At 39.0% G+C, this 20,037-nt stretch overlaps 1 protein-coding gene across 1 annotated transcript in view; it reads left to right on the plus strand.

The window, feature by feature from the left end:
• Positions 1-12,704: 12,704 nt before the first annotated feature.
• The window catches only part of LOC134312444 (tensin-3-like), a 96,510-nt gene continuing 89,177 nt past the window's right edge, over positions 12,705-20,037 (plus strand). The window contains exon 1 of the mRNA XM_062994395.1: positions 12,705-12,874. The gene's annotated coding sequence lies outside the window, so the exon portion shown is untranslated. The remainder of the gene's footprint in view (positions 12,875-20,037) is intronic.

Here is a 20,037-nt window from a genome sequence, read left to right on the forward strand (position 1 = left end):
TAGACATGTTTGTGCAAGGCTTATTTCTGTTCCCGCAAGTCTATCACCTGTGCACAAATGGAGGTCCATACAGACATAATTTAACATTCCAGTGGCCTTCACAGAGCACTGACCTTAACCCCATAGAACACCTAACAGATGATTTAAAATGCTGATTGCTAGCCAAGCCATCAGTCAAGTGCAGGTTATGATGTTTGTCTGTGTGTGCGGTAACTAACATTCACATTAATTTTACATTAATTACATATGTACACTGTATCACCAAACGTGTGTGGACAGTTCTCCTGACTACTGAGTTCAGGTGTTTTAGCCACACCCATTACTAACAGTGCTATTAGATTAATTATACAGGTTAAAATAAATAGATTGTCAACTTTGTGGGAACAGTTTAAGGAAGGTCCTGTTACCTGTTTTAGTATGACTGTGCCTCCATGCATAAAGCTAGGTTTATAAAGACTAATTTGGTGCAGGGAAAATCTAGACCTCCACCCAATAAACACCTTTGGGATAAAATGGTTAAAAAATGCTAATTGTGAGCCAGGCCCTTCAACATCAGTGCCTGACCTCACAAATGCCCCAGAGTAGAGACTACTATAGAGAAGCCTTATAGAGTTTGGAGTGAGATATGTCAAACATTCAAGGTAATAGGCCAAAATAACCAGAAGTGTGTAGGACATTTAAATCAACACTGTTTTGCACTGTTATAGGTTTAAAATCATTGGAAAAACTACTATCCTTTTAATAACCTTCCCAAAGCCCTGACCTCAGACATGTCTAGAATATGTTTGTTCCAGGAGTCTACTGTATGAGTTCATTCTTAATTTCATTTAATTTCAGTTCATTCTAAATTCATTCTTAATTTGCTGGCATCATAAAGTTCCAGGGAAAAAAAAACAATATCACAACACTGCTTTCTGTTTTTATTTGTATTTTACTATACCAACTTTTTTTGGGTTGTACCCCTCAGGAAACATGCATGGGTTGGACCAAACTTGGTTTAAAGTACTGAGAGCATTTAAAGCAGGCTGTATCCTAAACCTCAAAACTAAAAAACGGAATAGCATGTTTAGTTAGTGCACTACTGGTGTTATTATGTATGTATACATGGGTGTATGTACAGTGTATCACAAAAGTGAGTACACCCCTCACATTTCTGCAGATATTTAAGTATATCTTTTCATGGGACAACACTGACAAAATGACACTTTGACACAATGAAAAGTAGTCTGTGTGCAGCTTATATAACAGTGTAAATTTATTCTTCCCTCAAAATAACTCAATATACAGCCATTAATGTCTAAACCACCGGCAACAAAAGTGAGTACACCCCTTAGTGAAAGTTCCTGAAGTGTCAATATTTTGTGTGGCCACCATTATTTCCCAGAACTGCCTTAACTCTCCTGGGCATGGAGTTTACCAGAGCTTCACAGGTTGCCACTGGAATGCTTTTCCACTCCTACATGACGACATCACGGAGCTGGCGGATATTCGAGACTTTGTGCTCCTCCACCTTCCGCTTAAGGATGCCCCAAAGATGTTCTATTGGGTTTAGGTCTGGAGACATGCTTGGCCAGTCCATCACCTTTACCCTCAGCCTCTTCAATAAAGCAGTGGTCGTCTTAGAGGTGTGTTTGGGGTCATTATCATGCTGGAACACTGCCCTGCGACCCAGTTTCCGGAGGGAGGGGATCATGCTCTGCTTCAGTATTTCACAGTACATATTGGAGTTCATGTGTCCCTCAATGAAATGTAACTCCCCAACACCTGCTGCACTCATGCAGCCCCAGACCATGGCATTCCCACCACCATGCTTGACTGTAGGCATGACACACTTATCTTTGTACTCCTCACCTGATTGCCGCCACACATGCTTGAGACCATCTGAACCAAACAAATTAATCTTGGTCTCATCAGACCATAGGACATGGTTCCAGTAATCCATGTCCTTTGTTGACATGTCTTCAGCAAACTGTTTGCGGGCTTTCTTGTGTAGAGACTTCAGAAGAGGCTTCCTTCTGGGGTGACAGCCATGCAGACCAATTTGATGTAGTGTGCGGCGTATGGTCTGAGCACTGAAAGGCTGACCCCCCACCTTTTCAATCTCTGCAGCAATGCTGACAGCACTCCTGCGCCTATCTTTCAAAGACAGCAGTTGGATGTGACGCTGAGCACGTGCACTCAGCTTCTTTGGACGACCAACGCGAGGTCTGTTCTGAGTGGACCCTGCTCTTTTAAAACGCTGGATGATCTTGGCCACTGTGCTGCAGCTCAGTTTCAGGGTGTTGGCAATCTTCTTGTAGCCTTGGCCATCTTCATGTAGCGCAACAATTCGTCTTTTAAGATCCTCAGAGAGTTCTTTGCCATGAGGTGCCATGTTGGAACTTTCAGTGACCAGTATGAGAGAGTGTGAGAGCTGTACTACTAAATTGAACACACCTGCTCCCTATGCACACCTGAGACCTAGTAACACTAACAAATCACATGACATTTTGGAGGGAAAATGACAAGCAGTGCTCAATTTGGACATTTAGGGGTGTAGTCTCTTAGGGGTGTACTCACTTTTGTTGCCGGTGGTTTAGACATTAATGGCTGTATATTGAGTTATTTTGAGGGAAGAATAAATTTACACTGTTATATAAGCTGCACACAGACTACTTTTCATTGTGTCAAAGTGTCATTTTGTCAGTGTTGTCCCATGAAAAGATATACTTAAATATCTGCAGAAATGTGAGGGGTGTACTCACTTTTGTGATACACTGTATGTATGTTATGTATGTATATGATTATGGCATATTTTATACTTTTTTTTTGTTATACAGTCTTATCTCATTCTCAAACTTTAAACCTTAGCTCCTTTAACACCAAACAATATAAATACTACGTTACTTTAACTTGTAATGACAAGGTTTTTTGTCATTAGGCTTCACTGTACTATCCATCATCATGCTTTAACACTTAAGGTGTGTTACACCGCCTGAACTGGCGTCTTCTCGCTCCTCCAATCACTCTTGCAGCAGGTTCTAAGCCAATCAATCGCTTCTCTATATGGGGGCTGGGCTTGCCTTTGAATAACCTGCACATCTCTACAACCAACCAGGAGGCAGGAGCCCACAGTTTAAAACCAGATCGTAGTTTGTTTTAGAGCCTCATTAACGGACGGTTTGTGTAGCTGCTTCACAGCTTTGTTTGTAGAATGTTCATGTATAACAATCCAGCATACAACGAATTCACTAAAATGAATGATATAGGAGGCACAGTGGTGTGGTGGTGGCTGCCGCCTCACAGTTAGACCATCCTGGGCTCAATGCTCTACTTTCTGTGTGGAGTTTGCATGTTCTCCCCGTGTTCATGTGGGTTTCCTCTGGGAGCTCCGGTTTCCTCCCACAGTCCAAAGACATGTAAGTGAGGTGAACTGGAGATACAAAATCGGCCGTGATGGTGTTTTACATAAATGAATTGAATAATCATGTGTAACCAGTACTACCCGTCCTGTCATGAATGTAACCAAAGTGTAAAACATGACCATATATTTTTTTTTATAAATTAATGATATTCTTTAAATAATTATTAGGTGCATCTTTACTCTGCTTTACAGCCCATTATCACAGCGAGTTACTTCTAATTCACTTACTACTGGGCTAATGGCAGCACTTTTTTCTTTTTTTTTCAATTATTAATTCATTATTTTATTATTTTTAATTATTCAATGATTGTAATTATTGTTTAAACCATTCTGTTTGGAATTAGTTTTTTTATAAGATAATTTAATAACATATTAGCAGTGTAAAGTTTGAATCCCATTTTATACTGTCATTGTATGATATAAATGTTTATAATACCAGAAATACATGAAATGACTTGTTAAAGATTTATAGAGACACCCCAGAAAGTACTGTTTGTAATGTCTCCCAGAATCTGAACCTAGCCAGGTTTGAAAAGCAGAGTGATAACACTGGGTACTGTAAGATAAGTAAGTTCTAATCTACTACTACTAATGTTTAAATCATTAATTCATTATTTCTTTTTCCTGTTTCTTATCGACTTGTGTTTACACATGCATTAACCTGCTATTTACCCAACAAGAGTCCTAGGTCTTATGCACTATATGCATAGTATTTCTATATGCACCCTGTAAAACATTCCTCATTTGTAAGGATTTGATTTTGATGTTTTGTTGACACTTTGTTTACTTGCCTTGTTAAAGTGTAGTTCTGATTGTGCACATCATTAAACAGCCTGTATATTATGCTCCATGCATTATTACATTTTTACTTTTTAGAATTGAAAGGTATTTCTCTTATTTATTAATTAATTATATGTTGAGCGTTTCATTTAAACAGCTGATTGGCCAATTGGCGCACTCTTGCTTAAAATAACCTGCGGTTTGCCAATTTCTGACTGTGTTGCATCCACAATCCACACTTTGTTCTGCTGTTTACAGAGTTTCAGACTGTGACTTAAAAGCATTATGATCTAAAAGATGTAGTCACACCCAAGTGTAATGCGATTGCACCATAAATATTCTGCACAAAATTGAATATAACCTCCCTTTATGGAGGCTTGATCACAACACAACATCCAAATACAGGTAGGACATGATTACTGCAGACACTGCTGCCATGCAGTGAGGGTTTAAGTATTCAGCACCTGTAACAGCAGGTATAATATACTGTACATCATAGTTTTTTTTTTTGCAATTATAACTCTTCCAGAAAGGTTTTGTACAATATCTTGAAGTGTATTGGAAGAAATTTGTGTCCATTCCATTCAGTGAAAAGATCATTTGTATGGTCATGCTCTGATGGTGGACTAGAGGATCAAGTCACTAGTGTCCCTTTATACCAAAAATGTCAAGCCATGTTTTATGGACCTTGGAAGCATTTAAATGATTTTATATAATTAATTTAATACACCAGTTAGCAATAGTTGTTTAAAACAGCTTAATGATTAGAAGTGGTATCCACATACTTTTAGCCAAATAGTAAATGAGTAACTAATGCAGAAATCCTTTTACTTCTGACTCACACATGACTTACTCTTGGCACACTTGATAATGGAACTGGATACACTTCAAAGTTCAAAGTACAGTCAGCTTTTCATGTACTGGTTTAATGCATAAATACACAACCATTTGCTGTTTTCTTTTTTAACAGGTTATATAATTAACATTAGTAATGCTCCTGAAACCCTATTTTAAGAAACATCTGAGTCTGTAATTTGTTAATTATCTTGAGCTTTTACTTTACTGACAAAAGTACAAAGAAAAAGATTTGCAATGTTATTAATGACCAATTGCATTTTCTAAATAAAACTCAAATCCAAAAGTTGGAACAGAGACAAAATAAGAATGTAAAGTTTATAGAATGCTGCATTTAAAAGCAATCCACAATAAGCAAGTGATATGATAAAAGGTGAGGGAATCATGATTGAGTATAAAACATGGATCTTTGCAAGAAAAGAATTTTACTGCAATTTCCCTCTGGGATCAATAAAGTATTCTGATTCTGATTCTGAAAGATTGGTCTTGGATTACCACTTTGTGCCAAACTTGGTCGAGAGTACCAGAAATAATTTGTTTTTCACCTTCTACCGTGCATAATATTGTGAAAAGATTCAGAGAATCTGAACAAATCTTTGTAGGGCAAAGCCTGAAACCACAGTTGAATGTGCATGACCTCAGATGGCAATGCATCAAAACCTGTCATGCTACTGTGATAATTAACACAGCATCAATAAATGCAACCTGTAATTTTACCAAAAAATTTTGGTAAATATTTTGGAAAATATGTGCTGTACTCATATGTAATGTGCTGTGGTCATGGGTCCATGTTTCAATTTGTTGTCCTGAAAAATAGATGTTGAGACTGTTAAGCAGCTGAAGTCTTGAATGGGAAAAAATTTCACTTACAAAACTGCATATATTTGCCAAAAGGTGATGTAACATTGGTAAACATGCCCCTGTCCTAACTTTTTTCAGTGTGTTTAACTTTGTTTCTACATAGCCTACATAAAACTATTACGTAGGTCAGTGTAAACATTGAAAATGGTGTCTTTATAGCTTTGTCAGTTAAATTAGAAAATGTCCCAAATTGTCTGGAGGTGCTGTTTGTAAATGTGTAGCATAATTTAGACAGAATTTCTTGGATTAAAATAGTATTTTTCTTATTTCATATTTATTAGCTCCACTTACCATATAGAAGCACTTTGTAGTTCTACAATTACTGACTGTAGTCCATCTGTTTCTCTGTATGCTTTGTTAGTCCCCTTTCATGTTGTTCTTCAATGGTCAGGACCCCCACAGGACCACCACAGAGCAGGTATTATTTGGGTGGTGGATCATTCTCAGCACTGCAGTGACACTGACATGGTGGTGGTGTGTTAGTGTGTGTTGTGCTGGTATGAGTGGATAAGACACAGCAATGCTGATGGAGTTTTTAAATACCTCACTGTCACTGCTGGACTGAGAACAGTCCACCAACCAAAACCATCCAGCCAACAGCACCCCATCGGCAGAGTCCTGTGACCACTGATGAAGGTCTAGAAGATGACCAACTCAAACAGCAGCAATAGATGAGCGACTGTCTCTGACTTTACATCTACAAGATGGACCAACAAGGTAGGAGTGTCTAATAGAGTGGACAGTGAGTGGACATGGTATTTAAAAATTCCAGCAGCGCTGCTGTGTCTTATCCACACATACAAGCACAACACACACTAACACACCACCACCATGTCAATGTCACTGCAGTACTGAGAATCATCCACCACCTAAATAATACCTGCTCTGTGGTGGTCCTGTGGGGGTCCTGACCATTGAAGAACAGGGTAAAAGCAGGTTAAAAAAGCATGCGAGCAGAGAAACAGATGGACTACAGTCAGTAATTGTAGAACTACAAAGTGCTCCTATATGGTAAGTGGACTGATAATATGGACAGTGAGTGTAGAAACAAGGAGGTGGTTTTAATGTTATGGCTGATCGGTGTATAACATCTGCAGCAGGGCAAACTGAAAATCATCCTTTTGTTTTTGTTGTTATTGTTTACAGTTACCATGGGGTATTGGCACACATCAGTGTTTGTCTAGCATTAGCAAGAAGCATCTGTATGATCCTTAAACATTTGAGGTTAATGTTCTTTGAACGGATACATCACATATTTAATTTATTGGGCAGCAAGAGTCTCTTTATGCCTGCTAAAAAAAGTAAATAAAAAACACACACAATAATTGTAAGATTAGAAAATTCCTATCTAAAGAAACTGAAGTAAAGCTTTAGAGTGGCCAAGTCTGGACTTGAGCTCAACAGACATGTTGTGGCAAGACATGAAATAAGCAATTCATTCCTGAAAACCTAGAAGTGTTAACTTTAAAGAAGTTATGCAAAAACAAAATTTGTAAAATGTGTAACAGTTTCCAAAAAGTCTTTAGTCATTGTTGATAACGGTGGTGCAATCAAGGACAGTTTTCAAAAGTGTGAAATGAGTGTCAGATAACTATCTATTTCTTAAATAAATTATGTTTTATGAAATGTGTTATGTTGTGTGCTATTGTGTGCTCAAAACTACTAGTTGTAACCTCACAGTCTACAGTCCAGCTTGTAAGTCATCATTGAGCACCAGTAGAATATTTACTAGGGTTAGTTACCCACAGAGGGCACTCTTTACTCTTCACAAACATGCAAAATTGTCTTTAAACTGTTGTGTGAATAGAAATGTATTAATGTTCCTTGTACCTGAGAACAAACTTGAGTAAACTTGAGTAAATTTTAACTCAAATAGTATCCAACCCCTGTTAATGTTGCGTATTTGCTTTTTTCCACACCTGGTCTATTATTGTTTTTTTTTGTTTACTGTACACACCTGCTCCTCATACTTGTATAAGTTTATGTATTTATACTGTATACCTGCTCTTTGTTATTAGCAAGATAGCATATTATCCTGCATTAACAAACATTACTGTTATCCATGTATTGTTTTTTGTGTTTCCAGTCACTATGGGTAAGATTTCTCCATGGAAAGCTTTGTGGCTGTATAATTTTGTCTAGTTTCAATGCCCTGAGAATTTGGAGGTTCCTGATGGGACCAGGAATGCTGCACTACTCCCTTGTGGCTTGTCTGCTTTCTAAAGGCTTTAGGGATGTAGATCTGTTTCCTGAAAGCACCAACAATGCCACTTTTCTCCCTGCCAGCAGACCATCCTGCTTTAAAAAAAAAGCATTGTTGTGTCTCTAAATAGGGATTGATAATTCTTTCAGCCTTCAAATAGATACAGGTGGCACGTTGGTGACCCTCTTGTATCTCCTTTTAATGCCTGTGGTCTTTGTCTGTTTCCAGAGATTGGCAACCTGCTGGTTCATTTGGTCATTGTACACAATTGTTGCCCTTCTGGCTTTAAGAAGTTTGTGCGTTTATGCCTTATGTATTCATTTTGTTCCTTGCAAAACTTGTAGTATCTTATACTGCATTACCCAGCATTCCAGGTACTTTATATTCTGCATCTCTTACAGACCCTTTGACTTTATTGAGTTGTGAATTTAATTTTGAATGGATATAAATGCCATTTTACCCATCAATCAATCAATCTACACTTAATCACCAATAATAACAAAGTGAAAACATATTCATTGTGTTTTTAGAAAATTATTATTTTCTAAAATAATTCCCATATTTATTCAAACCCTTTGTTGTTTTGGAATTGTAGTCAGGTGCATCTCATTCGCTTTAATTGTCCTTGATATACTGTATGTCTAGAACTCAGTTGGGGTCTACGTGTTGCAATTCGAATTGACTGGACGGATTTTTGGAAATGCACACAGATTTTAATTTAATTAATAGATTAAATTAAATTATTCTGTGATATATCTCAGTACATAGCTCTGTTTATGTTGGAATCAGCTTGACAGCTGCTCCACCATGATACTGCTACAAATTTAAAAGTAAAATCTGTCATTTTTACTTCATTTTACAATCTTACTACTTAAAAGTAAGTAGAGTAAAAAGACTTAAATGACTTAACAATGCTTAATTAAGAATTTACCCACTAAAATATAATAATAATTATCATTATTGTAAAATTATGACAGGTTGTGTCATAACTTGGTTCAGATATTGAAGAAAATGGTAAGTCTGGAAGTCTATTTGAATAGTCCAGGCTTTTAGAAGCGATTCGATTCCAAGATTTGGAGTCGATTCCACATAAAGCTGATTCGGCTCAAACTCGTGCACGGACAGTGATTCGTTCGCGCGTGATGTTATCGATTACCTGACAGACGACTTTTACTCAGTTCAGGTAATATTTTACTTTAAAGAAAACAATGAACAATATACAGTATAAATAATAGTGACGAAATAGCTTACCTTGAAATAACCTCTTTACTACTTGCGTTTTATTAAGAATTAATTTACCAAAGAGAAGAAAGTCAGGTAACAGGTATAGAGCCTCTTAGTCAGGTTAATTTAGCCAAAGTTAGCTTTTCGACTGCTACTCGAATTGACAGTTGAATATTTAAATATACAAGTAAACAGCAGATTTAGTTTTGTAATTTTTTATTATTTTGTAAGATTTAAAAATGGAATTGAACATGTATACTTTAACTTATATGAAGGAACAAGTTGTTATTATATTTTGGCCAATATAGGGTTTATAATATATGTTCCTATCAGGTTGAATAGTGGTTCTGAGGTATAGGCCATTAAATATTACAACTGGAAATACTTTTATTAATTAAATTACTTTTACTTACTTTTTTGACTTTGAGGGTTGCAGTGGGTCTGATGCAACCCAGAAACACTGAGCACAAGACCAGAGCAAAGCATCAACCGGGGCATTAGGGTCAATTTAGAAAGGCCAAGCCATATTTTTGGAAGGTAGTACAAAACTGAATTACCTGGAATAATTTATTATATATTAAAGTTCCCACAGGATCAAACCCAGGTCTACAGGACCCTTGTTGCTGTGCACCCTTCTCTTTGCCACTGTGACCCCCCTCCCATCCCTGGAAAAGAAGTCATAGGAGTTCTTTTCAGTAAGGAATTGTAATGTCTGAATCACATTTCAAACAAAGTAATTTTTAGCATCTATAGTTTTACTTAAGTATTAAAATGCAGGCATACTTCAGCTTTAAACTGGTGAAAGTCAGCAATGCTGTCAGCCAGTCGGGCACCTACACAGACATAATATGGCCGAACAGCCTAGCCACTGGGAAGTGCACTTGTCGGTGCCGGTCCCAAGCCCAGATAAAAGTAAGGAGGATTGTGTCAGGAAGGGCAGCTGACATTAAAACAGTGCCAAATCGGGTATGCAGACAAGAATGATATGCTGTGGTGACCCTTAAATACGTGAGCAGGTGAAAGAAAAAAACAAAACTAGTTTTAGAAGGCCTTTGGTTAATGTACTTTGCAATAAACAGGCTCTGGATTTTTTAAAAGGGTTAGGTGGTTGTGATATTTTAATGGAGAGGTGTACATAAACTACAGTGTGATATAACTTAAGGCTGCTTTACATTCATGTTCTGAGGTACGATGCCTGTGTATGGTTGTAAAGGTGCATTGTGTGAGGCAGACAAGGGTGCTTTGAAAAGCCATATTTTTAAAACGAGAAGCGCACCCACCTCAGCAGTGATTGGATAGTGAAGATACACGGGTATAGGTGGAGCAGTTGGAAGCAGAAGCAGGTGGAATCAGGTTGGAAGCAGATACAGCATGCTGTAAAAGTACTATTTAGTGTTGTAACGACATTTAAATACTACTTAGTACAGCAGTACTTTAATCATGTTATTGCTCACATAAGTCATATTACATTCATCCATCCATTTATCATATTCTGAACAGAGGAAAATCCCTTGCACCCAGACTGCAGACTGCACTGTGATGTTTCCTTAAGTCTTTTCTCAGATACACTTATAAAGATTGCATAAAACCCTAATTGCATTAAATATCTAAAGGAAATCACAGATTATACTTCTTGCTTGTTGATACTTGTAATGCCACAGACATTTGTTTAAACCTTTTTTATAATAAGCCATGGGCAGTACATTGGTGCAATGGGTAGCGCTGTTGCCTCACAGCAAGCTGAGTGGAGTTTACATGTTCTCCCTGTGTCCACATAGGGTTTCCCCCAGGTGCTCCGGTTTCCTCCAAGTCCAAAGACATGCAGCCAGGCTAATTGTAGCTACTAAAAATTGCCCACAGTGTGAATGTGTGCGTGTGTGTTTTCCCTGTGATGGACTGGCGACCTGTTCAGGGTGTTTCCTGTCTTTTGCCCAATGAGTCGAACCCACCGTGACCCTGACCAGAGTAAAGAGGTTGTAAACAGTAAACAGTTAGTATTAATAAATAAATTAATGAATTGTACTACACTGTAAAATACAACACTGTACTATACACCATGTTTTATCAAACTTTGTGCCTTCATGTCTGGTAACGACATTTTAAAATTGACACATTAATGATTGAGATGGATCTGGGTTCTTTGGGTCCTGGGTCCTTTCTGAGTGGAGTTTGCATGTTCTCCCTGTGTCCACATAGGTTTCCTCTGGGTACTTCGGTTTCCTCACATAATTCCAAAGACATGCAGTCAGACTAATACTAATTGAAGCTACTACAGTGTAAATGTGTGCATGTGTGTTTGCCCTGTGATGGACTGGCGACCTGTTCAGGGTGTTTCCTGCCTTTTGCCCAATGAGTCGAACCCACCGTGACCCTGACCAGGTCGTAAACAGTCTGTTAGTATCAATAAATAAATGACTGAATTTTACTACACTGTATGTGCTGTAAACTTGTATAAAACCATGGTTTTATCAAACTGTGTGTTACCACGTTTGGCAAAGAAGTTTTAAAACTGATACATTAGGTCTTGGGTCCTTTCTGAGTGGAGTTTGCATGTTCTTCCTGTGTCCACATAGGTTTCCTCCGGGTGCTTCAGTTTCCTCCCACAATTCCAAAGACATACAGTCAGACTAATACTAATTGGAGCTACTACAAATTGCCCACAGTGTAAATGTGTGCATGTGTGTTTGCCCTGTGATGGACTGGCGACCTGTTCAGGGTGTTTCCTGCCTTTTACCCAATGAGTCGAACCCACCATGACCCTGACCAGGGTAAAGAGGTTGTAAACAGTCTCTTAGTATCAATAATTAAATGACTGAATTTTACTACACTGTAAAATACTACACTGTACTATAAACTTGTATAAAACCATAGTTTTATCAAATTGTGTGTTTCCATGTATGGGCAAAGATGTTTTAAAATTGACACATTAATGATTGAGATGGATCTGTGACACTGAAATAGATTTTAGAAAATCATAGTACAAACACAAAGTTCAGAAAAGTGATTCCTTGGTGTCCATTCAATCAAAATCCTATGAACATAACTATTGTTCTGGCACTAAGGCATGTGCTTTCCTGTTCGTGTGTTAAACCCCCTTCCCCCAAATCCACGATTTCAACCCCACTGCCACAGACCGGATGGAGGGAAAAGGATGAAGGGGGTAGAAAGAGAGAGCGACTGAGAGCAGGAGAGAGAGGTAGAGGTAGAGGCAGAGGGAGGGATCAGAGGGGGAGGACTCATGCTAGGGCTTGTGGCGCTCTCTTTCTCTGTCTGGGTTTAGAGAGGCAGAAGTGAGTCAGGTCCGCCGAACGTGTGTGGGACTCCATTCATCAAGCTTAAAACCAGATCAACCTGCAATTAAGCTCGGATAGAAGGCATCAGTTTATCTGCAGCCATGTTCCACATGTAATCCAATGGCAAATATTTTACTTTGCAGCTCTGTGCGAATGCATGCAGAACTTCTGAACTGGGATCATCTCAGCTTTTTATTGTATTGCAAAGACTGAAAAAGAAGAATATCAGTAAAAGTGCACTCCTGGACATTAGACGTAAGCGCTTTACCTTTTGTTGCACCTCTCAAACAACACTTAAATAAACTTTTCTCTGACTGTTCTCCCTTCCCTTCCTTTGACTTTTCCTACTTTCTGAATTGTTATGCATGATGACTGCAGAGCTTGAAAACTGAGAGGACTCACAAATGTGTGTTTATGTATTTTTTGGGAAGGGGGGGGGGGGAGTATTTAAGCAAGCGCTCTGAGAAGAGCTCATTGATCTGTGAGAGTGATTGAACGCTTTGAGCTGTCTTGAGTTTTGTGGCATTACTTCATTCAGCATTCAGCATATCAACACTTCGCAATTTTGTTCTCGTTTCTCACTGAGCTTTGGACCTTATGCTAATTGGAAGCATATGCTGACGTGCAGCTGAGTGAGGAAGTCATACATGTTTTTTCTTGTTGCTGTTGGCTCTGTGCTAAAGGTACTTTTGGAGCTTGAGAGCTGTATTTTCTCCAGTTATATACAGCTGTAATGAAGCATTTAGTGCCCTTAAGGCTGGAGTTTTTTTAATTATAGCTGTGAGTAATGTGTGTATAATGTGTGCATAGTCCTATCTGCTGGCACCTCAGGCATCTTGTACTTTTTCTGGTTTCAAAGTAACTTTTAATAATAATACATTTTAATAGTTTTGCAGATACTGGTATGATTTTGCATTTGCATCTCATAAATTGTAAATGTGGACTTGGTCATTCATTCTCTGAATTACCAAGTTTTATGGCTTTTTTCTTTTAAAGAGTTTAAATCTGATTGTGATTTTATACTTGTGGCGCAAATAGCATTTTCTGCTGTATAACAAACCCATGTAGTATTTTGTTTGTGCCACCACAAAAATTTCATTTTATTTTCATGTTTTACCACCTCTTTATCCTAGTCAGGGTTACGGTGGGTCAGGCTTCCCCAAAATAATTGGGCATAATGCAGTAACACACACCAGAGGAGAATGTCAATCCATTGAGGTCCCCTTCAGATGCTCGACCGGTTGATAGCACAGCTGGGGATTTGAACCCTGGATCTTAGTGGAAGTGTGCTGGCATAATTTACAGTTTAATACATTAGTAGTTTATTATTATTAGTTTGCCATTTTTTAATTGTTTTGTAGGTGAACAAAGTAAGGAACCTGCATAATGCCAGTGCTGGTACTTCATTCAAGTCTCATATGCTGCTGAAATGATTCATTATTAATCAAAAATACCCAAACATGATTGGTCCTGGACAACACAGTGGTGCAGTGGTTGGTACAGTTAGTGTCAAACTGCTTCAAGGTCCTGGGAACCTGGAATTGACCCTTGCCTTCAATTAATGTCAGTGTAAATCTGTATGTTGTCAATGTGTTCATGGAATGAGTGTTTGTCTGTGGATTTTAACTAGATAGTTTTGAGATATCCATGATTTATTAAAGTTATCAAATGATGAGAAGATAAAGAATTTGCTCAAATAGATTGTTAATGCCTCCCATGTTTTACTCATTCATAGTACATAAAAGTGTGTTGCTGCTCCAACAGATTTTCTGCATTGATAAGGTTTAAAGTGCAATCTACTAGGAATCTTCTATAAAATGGTTTCTTCTGTAAGGGTTTACTTAGAGTTAGACAAACTGTTTGTGTGCACTACTGTGACATGTCTCTTACTGCATATTCCATTTAATCATTTATCCTGATCAGGGTTACAGTGTGTCCAGTGCCACCTACAAAATCCAGACAAAAGCAGTAATACACCCTGGAAAGGTGTTGGTCCATTGCAGGACAACACACTTACTCATTTATTTACTCACTCACACCTAGGTGCAATATAGGGTAATCTGGAGTTTACAGAAAAGTGGGGGAAACCTACTGAAGAGAACATGGCCTTATACCAGAACTGAATAGGATCTTATAACCCTGACTGTTTTAGATCATAAAAAATCATGACATTACAGAAAGGAAACTTGCTCTTACATTTATCATTTCATTTTCATGCTGGTGGGTCTGGCTTCCCAGGAATCACTTTGTTTATTGCAGTAACACACCCTGGACAGGACACAAATCCATCGCTCCTCAGATCCAGCTCCCATCAGATACAACCAATCTTGTCTGTATGTAAATACCCGACCAGCTGATAGCACTGCTGGGGATTCAAACCCCATTATCCATCAAATTGGATGGTGAGTGTCTGTGATCTTAAGGTCTCTCCACAGATATTTGATGGGGTTTAAGTCTGAGCTTTGGCTGGATCACTCAAGCTAATTCAGGGACTTGCCTCAAAGCCACTCCAGTGTTGATTTGATGTTGGTAGTGGGCGAATTTCAAAAAAGTGCACTCCTGGACATTAGACGTAAGCGCTTTATCTTTTGTTGCACCTCTTCTCTGACTGTTCTCCCTTCCCTTCCTTTGACTTTTCCTACTTTCTGGATTGTTATGCATCATGACTGCAGAGCTTGAAAACTGAGAGGACTCACAAATGTGTGTTTATGTATTTTTTTGGGAAGGGGGGGGGGGGGGGTATTTAAGCAAGCGCTCTGAGAAGAGCTCATTGATCTGTGAGAGTGATTGAACGCTTTGAGCTGTCTTGAGTTTTGTGGCATTACTTCATTCAGCATTCAGCATATCAACACTTCGCAATTTTGTTCTCGTTTCTCACTGAGCTTTGGACCTTATGCTAATTGGAAGCATATGCTGACGTGCAGCTGAGTGAGGAAGTCATACATGTTTTTTTAGTTGTAAGATCACCACTGTGGTTCTGGGAACATTAAAATCCTTACATATTGTTTTATATCTTACACTGATCAATGCCTTGCCACGATTTGATTGTGGACACCCAGACCCAGGTGTGCGCCTTTCCAAACTATGTCCCATCAATTCTAACTGCAACAGGTGGACTCCAATTAAGTTCTAGACACATCTCAAGGTTAATGAACGCAAATGGGGTGTACATCACAACAACTTGGAATGCCACAGCAAAGGGTCTGAATGTTTTTGTGAATAAGACATTTTGGTTTTTGATTTGTAATTAACTTTTTAAAAAACTGTATTGTGGGTGATTAAGTCTAGATTGATGGGTAAAATACCAGTTACATTTATTCAGAATTAAATCCACAGCAAAATAAATTCCATAAAAACGTTTAGGGGGTTAAATACTTTCTGAATCCACTGTATGCAAAAGAAAAACACATGAAAAGGGACAATTTTAGGTTGGATTGTGCAGCTCTGGGTATGACATGATGATTTTTTTTAATACATGGCAACGAATCTTCCATGATATTTAAAAAGAAAGTCTACAACATATTAGCAAAGCAGTGAATTGCCCAAAGCAGAGTTTGCCAAACCCATTTAAATGAAGTAAAATTAGTAATAGTGTATTTATGTCCATTTGGTTGCTCTGCAAACTACCTTTGCAGAGCTTTTATACTGTCCCGAATATGCAGAGCAGCCATATGGTTGACATATGTAAACCATTACAATGAGGAGTTTCATGACCACAAAGGACCACAAAGCAATCTTGGAGTTTCCAACATGCTAAAGAAAGAGCGATGGAGCCATGGTGTCCTTCTGTAATTCATAAACAAAGCTCAGAATAAAAGTTTAAGACAAAAGAAAAGAAGGAAAAACCTTATAAAGACAAAGCAACATGTTTGAGTAAAATAAGTAATAAAATGGTAGGCATTGTAAGAGAACCAGAAAAAATAAAAAGGGAGAGAATATAGAGAAAACGTAATCTATTTGGGAGCACATTCTTTTGGTCCTGCGGCTCTGCAGGCCATAATTTTCAGCTGCATTAGGAGCTGTTATGCAGCCCGCAGGATCCTCTGGCCAGCCGACTTGGTGTATATTGTTTCCGGCAGATTTTTCCCTGTCGACAACATCCAGCGTGGGAGGCGAGACAAATACAGGTTGAAGTTCCAGAGAAGCCTAACAAACATGGCAAAAATAGCTTTTTCACTCCTCCCTGTGCCTCTTCTACCAGATTCTATGATTCATTTAGCGCAAGGACTGCATGCTGAGTTGCAACCCTTTAAAAGTAATTCTTGGAAAAGCACAGGTGGAACAAGGATAAGTTTAAACTAACACATGCTTTATGAAGACATTATTCTGAGGTTCTTAGGTATAAAAGAGCAAGTTTATTAGAAAGAAAGTGTAACAAGATTTGGGTGTTTTAGCCATACCTGTCCATTACATATATAACTTGGACTGTAAACTACAAAAGGCAGGGCAATATATTTCTGTAGATTTCTCAAGATTTTCCAAAAAATCATTCTAATTCATAAAAGACACTAAACAGAACAACTATACAGAACTTTAGCTTGGACAGATCGCCTCACAGCAAGAAGGTCCTGGGTTCGATCCCCAGGTGGGGCGGTCCGGGTCCTTTCTGTGTGGAGTTTGCATGTTCTCCCCGTGTCCGCGTGGGTTTCCTTCGGGAGCTCCAGTTTCCTCCCACAGTCCAAAGACATGCTAGTGTGATGAATTGGAGACACTAAATTGTCCATGACTGTGTTTGATATAACCTTGTGAACTGATGAATCTTGTGTAAAGAGTAACTACCGTTCCTGTCATGAATGTAGCCAAAAGTGTAAAACATGACATTAAAATCCTAATAAACAAACAAACAAACAGTTTGGACAGAAGGAGCTGAACCGGCATCACTACTGATAGCACAGCAGTTTCATTACAAACTGTGAACAATCTGTAAGGAGATTATATAACTCATTCAGAAATATGACTATACTGATGCTTGTGTGGTGCGGCCCAATGTGCTCGTCCACCACTATTGGCTGTACCTGAGGATGGGTGGTTGATGGGGTTCTTCATTGCTGCTGCAATAGCAGCCTTTGCTGGCGGGTTGAAGGCACATACATGAGAGAGGGATGGCCCACAGACAGCGTTGTGTGAGGTCAGCGAGTGCTCACTTGTTGGAAGGGGCACGTGATTGTCTGTGATTCTTCTCCATCAGGGCAGGGGTTTGCAAGGTTTGGAAGAACTAACAATTAAGTGTATCCTAATTTTACAGATCCAACAAGAACAACAGCAGCAAAAACCAACCAGACCAAAACTATAAACCAATTTGATGTGCTGATAGGAAGTCTTGCTTGATTACTGAAATATGCACTGTTATGCACTGCATTGTAGAAATCAGAGTCAGAATCAGAATCACTTTGTTTTGCCAGGTATGTTCAATGTACAGGGTGGGCCATTTATATGGATACACCTAAATAAAATGGGAATGGTTGGTGATATTAACTTCCTGTTTGTGGCACATTAGTATATGGGAGGGGGAAAACTTTTCAAGATGGGTGGTGACCATGGCGGCCATTTTGAAGTCGGCCATTTTGGATCCAACTTTAGTTTTTTTCAATGGGAAGAGGGTCATGTGACACTCTGTGTAACTTTATTCTTTCATGAGTTATTTACAAGCTTCTCTTTGTTTACAGCCATTGACATGTCGCAGAGGTTAACACGTGAGGAGCGGATAGAAATTGTGTTGATGTCTGGTGAACGCAGTACCCGGGTCATTGCAGCAGATTTCAATGCAAGACACCCTACGAGACCACCCATCTCCCATGCTACAGTTAGCAAACTGCTTGCCAAGTTTCGTGAAACTGGTTCAGTGTTGGATTTGCCAAAATGTGGACGCATGAAAACTGTCACTAATGAAGAAACATCAGTGGCTGTCCTAGCTTCATTCAGCAAGAGCCCACAGCGTAGCACTCGCCGCATGTCACTGGAGAGTGGCATCAGTCGAACATCCCTTCGGCGGATATTAGCTACTCACAAATGGCACCCTTACAAACTCCAGCTGCTGCAGCATCTCAACGAGGATGACCCAGATCGGTGCACTGAATTTGCAGAATGGGCAAAACAAAAATTGGAACAGGACCCTCAGTTTACACAGAACATTTTGTTCAGTGATGAGGCAAACTTTTATGTGAATGGTGAAGTTAACAAACAAAACCACCGCTATTGGTCTGACACTAACCCACATTGGATAGATCCCTCCAAGACTGTTGGAACACAAAAATTGATGGTATGGTGTGGTATATGGGGTACAAAGATAGTGGGGCCATTCTTCATCAATGGAAACCTCAAGGCCACTGGATATTTGAAATTGCTACATGATGATGTGTTTCCCTCTTTATGCACTGAAGCTGGCACGTTCCCTGAGTTTTTCCAGCAAGATGGTGCACCACCACATTATGGGTGTCAGGTCCGAGCATTCCTAGATGAACAGTTTCCTGGAAAGTGGATTGGTTGTCGTGGGCCAGTCGAATGGCCCCCAAGGTCTCCCGATCTGACCCCCTTAGACTTTTATCTTTGGGGTCATCTGAAGGCAATTGTCTATGCTGTGAAGATACGAGATGTGCAGCACCTGAAACTACGGATACTGGAAGCCTGTGCTAGCATTTCTTCTGCGGTGTTGCTATCAGTGTGTGAAGAGTGGGAGAAGAGGGTTGCATTGACAATCCAACACAATGGGCAGCACTTTGAACACATTTTATAAGTGGTCAGAAACTTGTAAATAACTCATGAAAGAATAAAGTTACGTTAAAACCAAGCACACCATTGTTTTTCTTGTGAAATTCTCAATAAGTTCTCACATGACCCTCTTCCCATTGAAAAAACTAAAGTTGGATCCAAAATAGCCGACTTCTAAATGGCCGCCATGGTCACCACCCATCTTGAAAAGTTTTCCCCCTCCCATATACTAATGTGCCACAAACAGGAAGTTAATATCACCAACCATTCCCATTTTATATAGGTGTATCCATATAAATGGCCCACCCTGTACAAGGAATTTATTTTGGTGACGTAATAGTACACGTAATACACATGTGTAACAGACCCGACAGGACATGGTCTGTTAACCAGTATTTAACCAGTATTTAATCAAAAGAGAATCTGTGGTTAAGAAGTGTTACAGCTCTGGGGAAAAAGATGTAAGCATGTCTGGTTGTGTTCGTTCGTTTTGGTTGCCCTGAGTCTTCTGCCAGATGGAAGTGTTTGAAAAAGGTGATGAAAGTGAAGTTTTTAGTGTGAGAGGCCCTAAAAGGAATTGGTGTTCTTTTCGCCATGGGTTAATGCATTGCGGCCAGTGATTCCGGGATAAATGGACCCACCGCAACTCTGACCAGGATAAAGCAATGGTAGAACATGAAAATCAAATGATATGTTCCATAATTTTGTGA

Source organism: Trichomycterus rosablanca, chromosome 4 (assembly GCF_030014385.1).
Source record: "Trichomycterus rosablanca isolate fTriRos1 chromosome 4, fTriRos1.hap1, whole genome shotgun sequence".
Taxonomy (NCBI): domain Eukaryota; kingdom Metazoa; phylum Chordata; class Actinopteri; order Siluriformes; family Trichomycteridae; genus Trichomycterus; species Trichomycterus rosablanca.